Raw genomic sequence first — 14,547 nt, forward strand, 5'->3', positions numbered from 1 at the left:
AATTTGTGACCATACTAGACCTGTTTTAAAGAGATTGCACTAGATTCCTATTCATTTTGGAGTACAATTAAAAAGTGTTTTTTTTTTTACTCTTTAGTTATAACAAATGATTCAGCATTTAACAAGAAATCCTGACAAGACAATAATCCTCATCGCTATAAATCATAATGAAAAATTTCAGGGGGAAAAAAAAGGGAACTATTTAAGAAGCCGTTTGGAAATCAAGTCCCCTAATATTAGGGGGGAGAAAAAAGAAATAAAATTACAAAAAAGTCGGTACCAGTGTTAATATAATAATCAGACTATACAGGAAAGAAAATATCTGTCAATCTCAGTCCTCACCTGTTGTCAGAGAGAGAGAGAGAGAGAGAGAGAGAGAGAGAGAGAGAGAGAGAGAGAGAGTAACAACACAAGAAGGATCGGTGGCAGACCAGACCATGAGAAGCACAATCAAATTACAGAGGGATTGGTCATAAGCTGAATTGTACAAAATGTTCAATAGTTTAAGTACAAATTTTAATGGCTCTCAAAGATGTATGAAAACACAAAGTTTTAATGACAGTTTACTTGGACCTAACAGCTTTGTGTTCTGACACATCATTGAAATCCAATAAAACTTCTTTTTAAACCATTGCAAGAGATAGATGAACCCCACCATGAGAACTATTCTTTATAAATCTCCAGAGTTGCAAAAGGTCAAAGAAAACAAAACGCCCTTAATTAACTATATATTTAACTGGAAACTTCAAGAGGTAGCTAGCTCCCATCTCACTTATGCATTGATTAAAGGACAAAAAAAGATTTATGTTTTTCTGTCTATGTAGATCTTCATACATCCTCACTTTAGCATCATAAAATAAGCCATCGTTGTTTTGAAGTAAAGCTTTTAGAGCCCAATCCCTTTCAGGCTCCAATGAAAATGTCATAAGAGTTGCTCAAGATATTAGCAGTGCCTGTGAAGATTCTAGTAGAGATGTGAATCGTGTCCTTGATCGTCTTAACGATCGATTTCGGCTGGGAGGGGGAGGGAATCGTATTGTTGCCGTTTGGGTGTGTAAAGTATCGTGAAAATCGTTAAAATCGTGAGCCGGCACACTAAAACCCCCTAAAACCCACCCCCGACCCTTTAAACTAAATCCCCCACCCTCCCGAACCCCCCCCCCCCAAATGCCTTAAATTACCTGGGGGTCCAGCGGCACACTAAAACACGGCACACTAAAACCCACCCCGACCCTTTAAATTAAATCCCCCACCCTCCCGAACCCCCCCCCAAATGCCTTAAATTACCTGGGGGTCCGTAGCCTTAAATTACCTCCGTAGCGGCGGTCCGTAGCTAAATCGGGGGAAGGGGGAGAGCAGGAAAAGCGGCACACTAAATCGTGTGGTCTTCAGCCGGCGCCATTTTGCAAAAAAATGGCGCCGGCAGGAGATCGACTGCAGGAGGTCATTCAGCGGGGGTCCAGAACCCTCGCTGAATGACCTCCTGCAGTCGATCTCCTGCCGGCGCCATGTTCCGTACGGAAAATGATTTGCGGCAGGAAATCGCTCCCGGACCCCCGCTGGACCCCAAGGAACTTTTGGCCAGCTTGGGGGGGCCTCCTGACCCCCACAAGACTTGCCAAAAGTCCAGCGGGGGTCCGGAACGACCTCCTGCGTCGAATCATTTTGGTCTATGGCCGCCGCCATTTTGCAGCGGCCATTTTGCAAAATGGCGCCGGCTGAAGACTACACGATTTAGTGTGCCGCTTTTCCTGCTCTCCCCCTTCCCCCGATTTAGCTACGGACCGCCGCTACGGAGGTAATTTAAGGCTATGGACCCCCAGGTAATTTAAGGCATTTGGGGGGGGGGGGGTTCGGGAGGGTAGGGGATTTAATTTAAAGGGTCGGGGTGGGTTTTAGTGTGCCGTGTTTTAGTGTGCCGCTGGACCCCCAGGTAATTTAAGGCATTTGGGGGGGGGTTCGGGAGGGTGGGGGATTTAATTTAAAGGGTCGGGGGTGGGTTTTAGGGTGTTTTAGTGTGCCGGTTTTCCTGCCCTCCCCCTTCCCCTGATTTACGATTTTTTGACGATAAATCGGGGGAATTGGTATTGTATCGTGGCCCTAACAATTTTTGATGATTTAAAATATATCGGACGATATTTTAAATCGTCAAAAAACGATTCACATCCCTAGATTCTAGTATACTAGTTTAATCCAATTTATCCATGGCCAAGCTGTTACCTAGGCCTCCCTCCCTCCTCACTTGCCTTTTTACCTAGAGTCAGGTAATAGGCCTAAAATAAGGGTGGAAAAACTTCTGAATATTTCAAAACATCAAAGAAAGCTTTTTTAAGCATATTAAGTGGTGAAACAGTAACAGATTTAGGGAAATTATTGTATTAGAGTAATTTCACCTCCTGGTAATATTCTCCAAAATTTCAATTTTATTATGTAGAACTCAAATATCTTCAAGAATAAGTGTGGTGTTTTATTGTCTGAATAGCAAGAATAGCTTTCTTATATTTTTGCAATTGAAGACATTTCTTCTGCTGAAGTAATAGCTGTTTCATCTTTGATTCTCTTGAACACTCTCTCCAATCCAACTTGCTAACAGGCTATCTTCCAAGATCTTCAGCAGTTTCAGATATCCATTCTTCTCCAGGGATAATGATTTCCAAATTTCTGGGTGATGCTAACTCCAAACCCACATCATCAACTCACGTCAATGGTCTTTGGGAATCAACATCAGCTGCTGCTCCATTTGATAGAAGAGGGGAAGATCTTCCATTAGAGCTTAAAGACATCTCAGAATCGAAGCATTCTTCATGCCAATCTCAAAGGCAAGGTTCCCCAGGAGAAAAAGGAATCAATAGGAAAGAGGCAACCAGGTGAGATTGCCATGTCCCCTTCATCTTAACCATAATAAGACTTAGGGTAATGGGCCATGCTTGTCTTACACAGTGCTCCCATATACAACTTCTACCTGGCAGCCATCTTGATTCTTCATCCTGAACACAATTCAAAGTTTTAATCTTGGGTTTTAAGGATTTAAGAGCAAATGATCCATTTTGTTTGGCTGGCTGTCTATATTTTTATCTTCTTAATAAAAATTTACATTTCTCTGAAGAGGTATATTTAGAACAACTCTCATTATAACAGTCAGATTATGGGCTATTTAAATGTGTATTTTCTTGGCTTGAATCTATATTGTGGAACTCTCTTCCTAGAGAGATAAATCTGTATCAGAACTTGTTATCCTTTAGACATGTGGTAAAACATATGAGTTTTCAAACAGTTTTTTAAGAGAGTATCTGAATGTGTGTTTTGGTTAATCATGTCTAGTTTAAATGTCTTTATCTCCATGGAGTGCTATTACTAGTTTTATATTTTTATGCATTTTTTTCTGTTTTACTGTTTTTATTGTAATTGTAATATTTAATTAAAATATTTTTTAAATATTTTATTGCTTTATATAAGCTATTTGTTTTTTATGTAGCCTCCAGCTTTATTGGGAAATTCAGACTATAAGGGGTAAGTTTTAATATGTACGCGCAAGCGTCCTTGTGCGCGCTAATGGACGTGCGATTTTATAACATGCGCGTGCCGGTGAGCGCATGTTATAAAATTGGGGGTTGGTGCACGCAAAGGGGTGCACATTATTGAAACTTGCATGTACCAATGTCCGCAGTCTTCCCCCATTCCCTCCCAGGCCACTTGGATTTCGGAGAGGCCTGGGAGGGAACTTCCAAACCCCCTAAACTAAGCTCCCTTCCCCTTCCCCTAACCTACCCCCACACTAGCCCTAATCTAAATCCCCCCAAAATTATTGTTATACCTGTTGCGCCTGGCTCGGGGCAGGCGCAGGTTGTGTGCGCCGGCAGCCTGCTGGCACACAATCCTCCAACACAGCTACAAATGGCCACTGTGCTGGGGGCCTCTCACCCCACCCTGCCCCCCAGACCTCCCTGCCCCCACTCCGCCCCTTTTCTTCAGCCTCAGGACATACGCTCGTCCCTGGGCTTTACGCGCGTGGCCGGGCCTTTTTAAAATAGGTCTGGCACGCGTAAGGCTACCTATGCATGTAAATACACTGGATTTACATGCGTAAGGCTTTTAAAATCCAGGCCTAAGTCTGACAAATAAATTGTAAAAATCTACATACATATACAGTGCTGAGGAAAAGTTTATGAACCCCTTAGGATGGTTTGTATTTTATCACAACCTATACTCAAAATATTAATAGATCCCATCTAAAACTCCAATAAGAGAGAAAGATAATCACAATGGAATAAATAACTCAGGTAAAAGTATATATTTTGATAACTTGTTCAAGAAAAAAGTATCCTTGTATGAAAAATTAAGTGAATTCTTCATTCAGCAACTGGTGCCACTTCTCTGAGCAGCAATAAATTTGCCTTTGGAGAATTTTAGCTCATTCCTCCATATACTTTCTTGCATGAATAGCTCACTTCAAATCTTACCATAACATTTCAATAGGGTTTAGGTTGGCCAATCCAAAACAAAAAGAGGTCAATATTCAGACAGAGGCCAAGATTTAGCAATAATGAATTGATAACACATGCGTTATAAATAAAAGGGAGTGTTTATGGAAATTGGTAAGTTACCGTACCACATGGTAACTTACCGTATTGGTATTATTGCACAGTGGGGGAAACTCTACTTTAGAGAGAGAGAGACTCACAAAAAAAGTTAACTATTATACCACTGTAAGAAGGGGCACTAGCAACCCTGGGTGAGTTTTGTGGGGTTTGTTGGGTTTTGGAGGGCAGTTTTACATGCACAGTCATACGTATGAACAGTACAGTTGCCATCAGTGAAGATTTAATGTGATTTGGAGTGATGAAAGTTGAAATTTGTAGCATGTTCTCTCTACTTAGATGATTGCAACTAGATGGAGAGTGTGTCAAGCTAGGTAGAAAGAATATGGTACAAATCTACTATTCTTTCAACTTTCATCACTCCAAATCACATTAAATCTTCACTGATGGCACTGTGCTGTTTGTACTTATAACTGTGCATGTAAAACTGCTCCCCAAAACCCAACTCAGCCCACCCTGAACTAGTGATAAACATTGATAAAACAGAATTTTTATACCTGGAACGAAAAAATATACACCCTATCCAATCTACAATAGCAATCAAAAATAATCAAACGGTGAATTTAGCAATAAAAGTACGGAGTCTAGGGGTAATAATTGACCCTGAACTAAACATGAAACAACACATTTCACAGAAATTAAAGGAAGGTTACGCCAAATTAAAGGTCCTTAGAAAACTGAAACCCCTACTAATACTAGTTAATTTCCGCACAGTTTTACAAGCAATGATATTCGCAAGCACAGACTACTGAAACTCCCTGCTATTAGGACTACCTCAAGTTACCATTAGACTGCTCCAAATACTGCAAAATTCCACTGCTAGAATATTGACAGACAAAAAGAAAAGAGACCATATTACAGGAACACTTGCTGAACTACACTGGCTACCTATTGAACAAAGAATACAATACAAAGCACTGTGTATAATTCATAAACTAATCCATGATGAAAAGGCGGACTGGCTTAACTCAGCACTTTGCATACATGTACCACACAGAAATCTGAGATCAGCTAATAAGGCACTACTGACTGTTCCATCTGTTAAATCAGAACGCCTCACTCAAGTAAGGGAGAGAGCCCTATCGCTGGCTGGACCTGTACTGTGGAACTCCATGCCACTAGAAATAAGACTGCAGAGAAATTTGAAACTATTCAAAGCAAGTCTAACAACCTGGCTTTTTAAACAGGCTTTTTATAAAGAGAAGGAGGAAAACAAATGAAAGCTAAGTAAGCACCAAGTAATCAGTTTTGTTCTTTAAAATCTCCAATTGCATACTGGAGTATTAACGTTAGATTCGAACCGTATAGCAGTTTTTCAACCAACATATAAGCTTTAATTAACACATAGTTCTCTTATAGAAAATATGTTACCATTCAAAGATGGCACATGTATAATTTGTTATCTATACCAATTAACTTTAATTTCTTTTTTTGCCTTTTTGTAAACCATTGTGATGGTGAACTAACTTAATGACGGTAAAGAAGAGTTTTTAAATAAAATAAATAAAAATAAATAAATAATGTCTCCTCTTACAGCGGTATAAAAAGTTCAAACATAAGCAAGCCTCTACAGAGGCTCTCTCTCTCGCTCTCTCCTCCTTCCTCCTTCCCAAAATGCAATTTGTGATAAAAATGTTTTTGGCTGGCCCAATGCACAGAAAAAACATGTAGTTATTTCCAGCATTAAAACCTGCGTTGCTGTGCGTTACTCTATCGCATGCTATGTTAACTGACCCTCATTTCCATTTACTCTGCCCAAACTCCTTCCAGTTGAATGGAAATTTTAAATTTGCATATGCATTTTGTGATGTGGTATTTATCGCATGTGTGTATAAGGGGCATAAAGCACACAATAACGCCCTAATGCGATTATGATTAATCACCCTCTATGGTTGCCAGATAAGACATCCAGCTATCTTAGCTAGGATATTCAGTCTGCCTATGATAATCAATTAACTTTAGACCTGATCAATAGCAGGTATAAAATTAGCAGGATAACTTAGCTGGATAAGTTTGAATATTGCAAATTATCTGGCTATGTTAACTGGATAAGAAGTTCCTCCTGGTTACACCTCCGGAACACTTTTTTATCTGGCTAGATAATAGCAATATAATAACTTATCTGGCTAAAATTTAGCTGGCTAAGAGCCTGAATATACCAAAATCTGCTAAATGGCATTTTAAATATCTACCTCAAAAATTTTTTTTCAACCATACAGTAGAATTTTTCCTTGAATGTCTGGGGTCATAGTCTTGCTGCATGACTCATTTTTGACTCAGCTTCAGCTGATGGACCAGACATTCTCCGCTAGAATATTTTGATAGAAAGCAGAATTCATGGCGCCATCATAACAGCAAGCCATTCAGGTTCTGATGCAACAAAGCAGCCTTACGTCATGATAATTCTACCACCATGTTTGACATTCAGGATAACGTTCTTACTTTGAAAGGAAATGTTTGTTCAGAGAAAATTATTCCAGAGGTTTTGTAGGTGATCTGCATGCTCATTAGTGAACCTGAGGTGGGCAGCATTGATTTTTTTTTCCCTTGCTGTCCTCCCATTAACACCATTCCCATTCAGTTTTTTCCTGATGATTAACACATTGGCTGCAGTGAGGTACATTTGCAGATCTTTAGATGTTAGTCTGGGGTTCTTTGTGACTTCATGGATATTTCATTTTGCTCTTGGGGATCATGTCAGGATGAGCACTCCTGGGTAGAGTCACCGTTGTCTTCAACTTTCTCCATTTGTAGACTCTTTGTCTAATAGTAGGTAGATGGAACCCCAAATGTTTTGAAATAGTCTTGCAAACATGTCCGACAGATATGAATTAACTGCTCATTTTTTAAGGTCCTCTGAATATCAGAGCCATTGTTCCTACTTTGTACATTATTGTATCTCAAGAAACATGCAATTGTGTAATACATACCCTTTTTATTGTATAAAATAGTCAGATTTCAATTAAACAAAGATATCATGGTAAGAGCTTGCAATTCTCATTATTATACTTGAGGGTTCACAAACATTTACTCAGCCCTGTTTAATGCTATGATACCTGCTTAGTGTTAAATGATCAGAATTAGAAATGTCTTTGTAGACTGTGATACCTTTTAAAGGACCAACAAAAAATGTGATGTTGTAAATAAGCTTTCATGATCTTACAAGTTTCTTCATTAGAGGTATGCAACTTAAAGAGGTTCTAGCTTTCCCTAGCACCAATATAGTTACTAAAACTCCTCACTGAGAAGTAGTGGGAAATTGATAGGGATCAAATAAAAGGTCAGTTAATTGAGCATGACAGGTCAAATATGAGGTCAACAAGCCTTTTGTAGTTTAATGTAAGGACAATGGATGACTGATCCCAATTTATTTATATTTAATACTACACAAGGAAAATAAAAAATTCCATAGTCGGAGATGTCAGAGCAAATTACTTTCCAGGTTTAAAATGTATATTCTCAACATCTAAGACCCCTGAAGGCCAAGTTCTTAGTACAAGATCATTATCATCTGAAATAAAACTGATTGCTCTTGCAGTTATTTTATTACTCACATGAAGTGGTTTGGCTATTAATTTTCATCTAGGTCTTAGTGGATGTTTTCTGTACTTTCAATAAAAAAAATCATACAAGCATAATTTATGCTGCACTCATAAATTTTACATTCTAGTTATTGTATTATGAACTATTAACAGAGTAGGACAGAAAAACAAAGCACTTAAAATTTCCTAGCGTGCTACATTCTTCATTCTTTCCTTGTATGCTTCACCTTTCCACACTATTTTAAATATGCACAATACTGTAGTTTCTTATCACTACCAGCAATACTATCTTGCAGTTCTTTAAAACAAATTATTTAAATTGGGTCCCAGCATGATTTACAACCAAATTACTCTAGGAACCTGTAAGCAGGCACCTGCAATGCAAATGACAAAGTAGCTGTTTAAGACACTAGCTTAAGGCTCCTGAAGAGAATATTGAAGGGTATTACATTAACCAACTGCAACTGACAAACCAAGGCAACCATGACACGTCCAGACCCAGCATGCCTTGCCCAAACCCTCAAAATGCTCCAGAGGCAGTTATTCGAATGGAAATAAATAAGCTGCGGCTACATTCGAGGGAACCTTGACAAGAAAGTCCAGCCTATATACCCAAGCACTTTGCGCAACATACATGAAACCCTGAGACTAAAATAGGGAAGAGAAGGATGATATGCTCAGCCTTCCCCAAGCAATCAGGGTTGGGGCTTCTCCCAAAAATGATGTAGGTCTAGTTCTACTAAATAGTAGGGATGTGAATCGGGCTTCGGACGATTGTAAATATCGTAAATATTTTCAAAATCGTCAGAAATCAGGGGCTCCCCCAAAACGATAGGAAAACCCCACGATATTGTTCATGGGGGTTCTCTTATTGTTTTGGGGGAGGGTGGGAAAAACAGCACACAAAAATAACCCCTAAACCTACCCCGACCCTTTAAAACTAATCCCTTAGCTTCCTCCACCCTCCCGACCCTCCAAAAAACTTTTTACAGGTACCTGGTGGTCCAGTGGGGGTCCCGGGAGCGATCTCCCACTCCCGGGTCGTCGGCTGCCACTAATCAAAATGGCACCGATGGCCCTTTGCCCTTATCATGTGACAGGGTATACGTGCCATTGGCCAGCCCCTGTCACATGGTAGGAGCACTGGATGGCCCGCGCCATTTTTAAAGATGGCGCCGGCCATCCAATGCTCCCTCCATGTGACAGGCCGGCCAATGGCATGGATACCCTGACACATGGTAAGGGCAAAGGCCATCGGCGCCATTTTTATTAGTGGCATCTGACGGCCTGAGAGCGGGAGATCGCTCCCGGGACCCCCACTGGACCACCAGGTACCTGTAAAATGATTTTTGGGGGGGTCGAGAGGGTGGGGGAAGCTAAGGGATTAGTTTTAAAGGGTCGGGTGGGTTTTTTGTTTATCGGCTCGGGCGCAGCCGATAAACAAAACTGCGATCGGGCCAGACGAAAAAAAAACACGATGTGAATTGGAACCAGAATCCAAACCGATTCCAGTTCCGATTCACATCTCTACTGAATAGCCATCCAGACAAGCAGGACTGTCAGCCCTCAGGACCATTAATAGAGCTGAATCAGAAGGGAGTCCAGCTGCTCTAGTGGGCCCTTGTTGTAGTGACAGTGCCCAAACATCTATGCTCCTTGCCTCTTCCCCTCCCTAAAGTTTGGTATCCATTCTCTAAATTAATAAACTTACTGATTATATATAACCTACAACAGGATTAAGGGATCAGTCAAACCACAGGGTCTAACACATATATAACTATTTGCTCCCACCCTGCCTGCAACATGAACGGAGGTGGGTGAATGGGAGCTCAGTTCGGCAGCAATAATAATAATTTTTTATTTATATTTCACCTTATGTGATACATCAAGATGGCTTACATTCAGGTACTGTATGTATTTTCCTATCCCGAGGGCTTGAATCAATAGTTCCAATGTAATAAGGTGTGAGTAAAAACTGTGTGCTGAAAAAAATGTTTTAACTCCCAATGCAGTAAGCTAATGCTTGGCAGTTTAAAAAGAGAACTAACAGCAAAACATGTGCACAGACCCAAGCTAAAATGTGAGCTCAGTAAAGGCTTATCACACATTTTAACTCAGAGGTGGGTGGGGAGAGCAGGGGAGTCTCTCAGATGTGATTTATGCACACAGAAATAATGCTTTCTGACCATAAGAGACTTTAATACACACAAAACATGCTTTGTGCACATAAAATATAATTTATATGTACAAAAGTGCTTTCAGTGCACAAAACATTTTTTCTGCTCATTAAGGGGCGGATTTTCAGAGCCCTGCTCGCCTAAATCCGCCCAAAACCGGGCGGATTTAGGCGAGCAGGGCCCTGCGCGCCGGTGAGCCTATTTTACATAGGCCTACGGGCGCGCGCAGAGCCCCGGGACTCGCGTAAGTCCCGGGGTTCTCCGAGGGGGGCGTGTCGGGGGCGTGTTGGGGGCGGGCCCAGTCGTCGCGGCGTTTCGGGGGCGTGTCGGCAGCGTTTTGGGGGCGGGTACGGGGGCGTGGCTACAGCCCAGGGCGGTCCAGGGGCGTGGCCGCGCTCTCCATACCCGCCCCCAGGTCGCGGCCCGGCACGCAGGAGGCCCGCTGGCGCGCGGGGATTTACTTCTCCCTCCAGGAGGCGTAAATCCCCGGAGAAAGGTAAGGGGGGGTGTAGACAGGGCCGGGCGGGTGGGTTAGATAGAGGAAGGGAGGGGAAGATGAGGGGAGGGCGTTAGAGGATTCCCTCCAAGGCCGCTCCGATTTCGGAGCGGCCTTGGAGGGGTAGGCAGCGCGGCTCGGCGCACGCCGGCTATACAGAATTCATAGCCTTGCGCGCGCCGATCCAGGATTTTAGTGGATACGCGCGGCTCCGCGCATATCTACTAAAATCCAGCGTACTTTTGTTTGCACCTGGAGCGCCAACAAAAGTACGCCAACGCGCCTTGTTTGAAAATCTACCCCTAATCTTATTTGTGTGTGCAAAGCATGGTTTTTTGCGCATAAATCCTGATTATAGGTTTTGGTGTCAGACCTTTGGGTTCTACCCAGAGACTAGCACTAGCACTGGAAATTTACTCCATCTCTAGCACTAACAAAATTTGAGTTAAGCCTACGCATCACTCTGCATTAGGGAAAAATTGCTAATGCCTTCATTAGCATGGGATTTCCATGTATGGATGCTAAGCAGAATATTTAGCTTTGCACACATTTTTTTCTGCGTAAAACTTCTTGTTGTATCAGGAGTATCATTTCTGCATACAGCTACATGTTTCTTATTACATTAAGCCCTACTTTTTTTTTTTTTAATTTGTCTTTATTTATGATTGTACCTGAAGCAATGAAGGGTGAAGTTACTTGCCCAAGATCATAATAAATGTTAGTAGGATTTGAATCTTAGCTTCTTCATTTGAAGCCCATTGCTCCATCCACTAGGCTACTCCATCAGTTGAGCTACCTAAGCCCCAGGATGAAAACTAAAGAGGCCAGGATCAGCCATTACCTGCATCTTTTATCTGCTAGGGCTCCCCACCTTCCTGGAGCTCCCTAACAAATGAGGGGATGGCTCCTTGGTATGGGGACACCAGCCCAAGAAGAATTACACTTGCCACTAATCTTGGTGATTTCCATTAGGAAGAGGAAGCCCGAGCAACCACCTCAAAGCATAGGTTTGGGCCACACAAGCTGATGATATGGCATGACCCACCCAAATGTAGGAGAGTCAGTGGGCCAGCACACATGGGCACCTGGTTACAAGAGATGCCCACATATATGGCTTGATGTCACTCACTAAACTGGGGCACAAGGCACTAGAGTGCAATGACAACAGTCACACATATAGAGTTAGTGACAAAGCTGGGTCTGAAATCCTTGTGCACCTCCAATTCCCAGAGATAATTACAAGACGCTAAGCCCTCCATTTAAGTTTATCCTTTCAATATCTGATCATGTTTCATTGATAAGACATTAGGCAGGAATATACACTGACCATGATTTTTTAGGGCAAATGCTTTCCATATGAGAGAACAAAAGATCATTGTCACAATCAAAGAACGGGTTACATTAAATTCATTCTTTAAAGTTACCGCAAATCCTTTGTAAAAAAATAAATAAATAAAAATTAGCAAGAATCCATTTAAAGATCTTCAGGTTTCATTCATCATTCTAACTATTCAGTTATGATGAATTATTCCAGAAAAAAAGAAATGGGTCCACTAGTTGCCATATTATGACCCCCAAGTATAGAATGGGAAAAAGAAATCTTTGGAATTGTCAGAAGGCCAAAATAGATAATATCACCCCTTCACTTTTTCTCTAAAGGCAGTCACACAAAAAAGCACACCTTTTTTCTCTGAATTATAACTATTAAAAATACATGTGTTATCTCCAGAGAGAGGAGGAGATTGGTTTTAGAAAATAATCAATGACAAAAAATGTTTTAAGCAATTAGATGTTAGCTTACAGTAGTAATTACTTAAACTCAAAATCTGAAATAGAATTGAGTTTATTTTTTAAAAGAATACAAATTGAAGAAACTTCTTTGGTTAATGGGTATAATTTAAATGCTTTACAGGAACACCTTTAACAATACTTTGAGTGAAACATTCAGCAACTAAGCATACTTCCTTAAATTTTATCTTTCACTGTTAACTACTTTCATTTTTTTCATGTTTTTCAAAGAACTTCAAATATTAACTTTTCTATTTCTATTATTCTGCAGATACAAGGATTCATCAACACAAAATAGCAGATACGTTTCAGTTCAATAATGAACATAATCTCTTACCACAAATGTTCCTTAAACCAAGAATATGATTTCTTTTCTCAAAATATTCTCATTTGTGTTTCCTGCAGGATTCACTTCTTACCATGTTACTAATTTTAGTTTCTTTGTGAGTATTCATGCTTGTATTTGTGTGTGTTTCTGGTCAGAAATTTACTGTCTCAGAAGCAGGTGTGCAAAGAACTACTCATAGTTATACAAACCAATGCTGCTGGTGCTGGAATGAATTGATACACTTTCTTATTTAAAAAAAAAAAATAACCACCTAATCCAAGATTCTATAAGAATCATACATAATAGATAAAACAAATAAAACAAAACATCATAAAACACACAATAAAATAACAATAAAAATCTGAAGACAATCTGGTATATCAATAGAGAACTGAACAGTTTATAGGTACCTAGGTGTCAAGCTCAAATGCCAGTTGAAAAATGTGTTTTTTTTTAATAGTTTCTTAAAATACTGGCAACTGAAAAAAACAAGTTCTCTGCTTTCAGAGAGATGGGCAGATTTCAGGAAAGGAACAATAAGAAGCATAGATTAGGATGAGCTCAGAGTTCTAGAAAAGACATACATTTTTAAACGTGTACAGATACATGGTTGTTTAGACTTTTCAAGTGGCTTGTGACTTGTGGTAATGACATTATATTGCACATTCCAGCAAATTGGTAGCCAATGTAAATTATACAAAACTGATGTTCTGTCTTTTATTGAGGCCTGATAACATATGAATGGAAATATTCTAAGTCTTAATTTGGAGGCAGGGACTCAAAGTGCATTAAAATTATAAAACCAGCAAACAATAATGCTTGAAGTATTATTCTGAAGTCATTTGCCTCTTCCAAAAGCCATGAAAACGAGTAGATGGATCGGAGTAAAAAAGAGTTTTATTCAAGCATGCCCGACTCTGGCCGAGTTTCGCTCAGAGAGCTGCCTCAGGGGCTAAAAACATATAAAAGACACACATACATATAAAATTGTGACCACATATAAAATGTATTTCTACCCTCCATAAATTATATTTAAAACAAATAAATAAATAAACAGTTTGAAAAACATACTGGAATTCTAACAGAATATGTTCAGGTGTTAAATGTAATTTTTTTTATATTTTTTATAAATGTAATTTTTTAAAAATAATTTTTTAAAAAAACAGTGTCATAATAAAAATTAAATAAATGGAGTAAAATGAACAATGTTCTATGACATGATACAGTTGTACAAAATACTATATATATGTGTGTATTATTTTCAAAGGCAAACACTTGAGATGGAGATAGGATCTCAGCAGTGTGTACGTATAAAACAACAATATTACTATCAATCCAACATATAAAAGTGAGAACTTAAAAAGGATGATAATAAAAATAGTGAAATAATGAATAATAAAAAATAAAAAAGACTAGTAAATAGAAAATGAAAATAGTAATGATAATGACACTGTAAATATAATGTCTAGATGGTTTAGATACGATGAAATGGAATAGGTACCTTACAAGCCACATTGGTTGGCTTCAAACTTCACAAGTGCAATCAAGTTGGAATGGAGCAAAGAGTTTCTTAGGTCTTGGAATGAGCTCTGAAAATACTGGTATTGTGTACCTTAAT

The 14,547-nt window shown here is 39.8% G+C and overlaps 1 protein-coding gene across 1 annotated transcript in view; it reads right to left on the bottom strand.

Moving 5' to 3' along the window:
- Nucleotides 1-14,547, bottom strand: part of DCC (DCC netrin 1 receptor) — a 1,677,934-nt gene that overhangs the window by 588,540 nt on the left and 1,074,847 nt on the right. The gene's annotated exons all lie outside the window — the stretch shown is intronic.

This window comes from Rhinatrema bivittatum, chromosome 1 (assembly GCF_901001135.1).
Source record: "Rhinatrema bivittatum chromosome 1, aRhiBiv1.1, whole genome shotgun sequence".
NCBI lineage: Eukaryota > Metazoa > Chordata > Amphibia > Gymnophiona > Rhinatrematidae > Rhinatrema > Rhinatrema bivittatum.